Below are 2,689 nucleotides of genomic sequence, written 5' to 3' on the forward strand. Positions count from 1 at the left end.
GGAACGCTATAGGTAAGGAGCCTGGTGGCATAGTGGTTACTCGTTGGGTTGCTACCTGCAAGGTCTGCAGTTCGAGGCCACCAACCCCTTCTAGGGAGAACGGTGAGTGAAAGAAAGGTGAATTATGGACAATATATTGAGCAGACATAGTCCACATCCTGCGACAGCTCTTATCCTGCGGGTGGTTTCCTTGGTCAAGTTGTGGCGCTTACAGAGTCTCTCGGGGCTAGGCAGGTTGGGGAAGGGGTCCCACCTTCCTGCCCCCTGAGCTTGGTTTTAGGGCACATGTCCTTTTGGTCTCCCGTGGTGGATTGTACTGAGAAGGTGTTGGCATTCACTTTATAGGCCTGCCTATGGCTTTTTTGGTGAACGAACCGTACAATTTTGTCTTTCATCTTTAGGTTTGAAATTCACAAGAAGTGACTTGTGCGAACAGCAGGGCTCAGCAAACTAGTCCAAGGGCCAGGCCCAGTCCACTGCACCGTTTGTGTCAGGTTTTATCGGGACGCAGTTGTTCCCACTTGCTTGAACTTTGCTGTTTTCATAGTGCCAGCACTGAGCACTTGCAACAGACACCATGTTATTGCAAGGCAGACATAGCTACTAGTTGGCCCTTTACTGGGAAGGTTGGATGACTCTTGGGGTATGGTGTGAGGTAGGGATCGGTTTCATGAATTTTTCATGAATGTATCTAAGTGACCACACACCATTCATTGCAAAGATTTTCCTATCACATCTGCTTTAAGGCATCGCCCCTTCCTTTATTGACGTCCAGAAAGCCGATTCTGTTTCTGGTCCCTTGTTCTTGACCACTGATCAATTTGTCTAACCTGTAACTAACTGCCCACCGCCTTGGTTACGATGGCTTCCTAACAAGTCTTGGTGGAACAAGCTTTCTCTGTGTTTCCCCTTCAAGAATGTATTAACTATTCTTCACCATTCCCACTTTAAAATAAATGGTGGAATCAGCTTGTCAAGCTCCACAAAAATTAATCTTATTGATCGCTTCGGGGAGAATTGATGTCTTCACTCCACTGAGCTTTCCAGTTCATGAATATGGGTATTTCTCCGATGCTCTGCCTCTTCAATGCTGCTCAACTCGGTCATAACGCCCTCTGTGTGTCTCAGCGTTCTTCTGCTAGACAGGCTGCTTGAGTCGAACTATTTAAAATGATTATAGATGACATCTAAAATACGAGCTTAGATGGCGTCTTTCTGGAATGTGCATTTTCCTCGCTGCTCATGTTTGTAGAAATAATTGATCTTCCGTATCGATTTGGTCCTCCAAAGTCTTGCTAAACTCTCTTACTAATTGCTGTAGTTTGTCAGTGGGTTATTTATTTTGCCCTCTGTGGATGTGCCTGGTTTTGTGCCTGCCTTGCCGTCCTTGGTCTGGTGTGCTTGTCTTGTAAACATTTTTGATGGGGACTTGGAGAAACGAGGGTCTTTGATTTGCTCTTCATCTCAAAGGGACACATTATGTGCGCCCCCCCCATGTGTTATAAACCCTAACCCCTATTCTGCTCTCTGTGCCGTGTGAAGGAGGTGGGGTTAGCATAGGGGTTGTCTTTCGTCCGTCTCTTCTGAGATGTACAAAGAGTCGAATGGGTAAATGGCTGAGCAAGTGTGCAGAAGCAGGGGAAGGGCGGTGCCGCGCAGATGAAGGTGGATTGAGGACAAGCAGAAGCTCGAAAGCGAACAAGGACTTCTTCCACAGCCATCGAGAGAGAACGCCTTCTCCTAGAGCCGACCCCTGAGTTCAGACTTCTAACCTCCGGAACCACGAAGAAGACCCTCAACAAGAGGGGCTGCACAGTGGCTGGGACAACGAGTCCAGAGCACAGCGTTGTAGGGATGGCGCAGGGCCAGGCAGTGTGGTTGGCTTCCCCCCGTGGCACGTAGGCTGCTGTGAGCTGGTGCTGGCAAAATGGCGCTTAACACGCACCAGACAAGCACGTTTGATGACTCGTGTCTAAACGCGAGGTCTTTTGTGCGTCTCTGCAGGTGACTTCTACAGCCTGAGTTTCCTTCCACTGATGTGGTGGAGCTCATGTTCTGAAAACGTCTTAGCTCCAACCCAGTCCCTTGAGGAAGCAATCACTGGGCTTGCAGACTCAGAACCAGATGCTGAGGGACCTGAATGTCAATTGTCACAACACAGCCCACAGAGAGGGCTTCACATCCGACGGGGGTGACTCCTGTCTGGTTTCCTGAAAGTTTGTGAGTGGCTGTCGAAGGTGCCACTCTTGGTCTCCCTTAGTCTGGAGCAAAGAAGAATGAAGTTAAGGAACTGGAAGGACAGAGCCCATAGGGCTACTGACTGCGTGGACCCGAGGCCACAGCGGCGCTGCCTCACCACGCTGAGCAGGAGCATGGCTGAGGGTCCGAGGGTCCGATGGACAGGGAGAAGGGAAGAAAAGGCAGAGCACCTTCAAAATCGTAAAAGACACCAGGCTGACTGCTCTGACAGAGACGGTGGGACTCCTGAGACGACAGCTCTGAGAGGCTGAGGTCCCCAGGCCTGCCCAAAGGACAGACAAATCTGTCCAGGAAGGACAGCCAGAGCGCTCCTTAGAGGCAGGGATGGCACATGCTTTGGACAGGTTGTCAGGAGAGACCAGTCCCTGGAGAAGGACATCATGTTTGGTCAAGCGGAGGGACAGCACAAAGGAGAAGGCCCTCCAGGAGA

This window comes from Echinops telfairi, unplaced genomic scaffold, assembly GCF_000313985.2.
Source record: "Echinops telfairi isolate 266 unplaced genomic scaffold, ASM31398v2 ScPeMD7_2;HRSCAF=8, whole genome shotgun sequence".
NCBI lineage: Eukaryota > Metazoa > Chordata > Mammalia > Afrosoricida > Tenrecidae > Echinops > Echinops telfairi.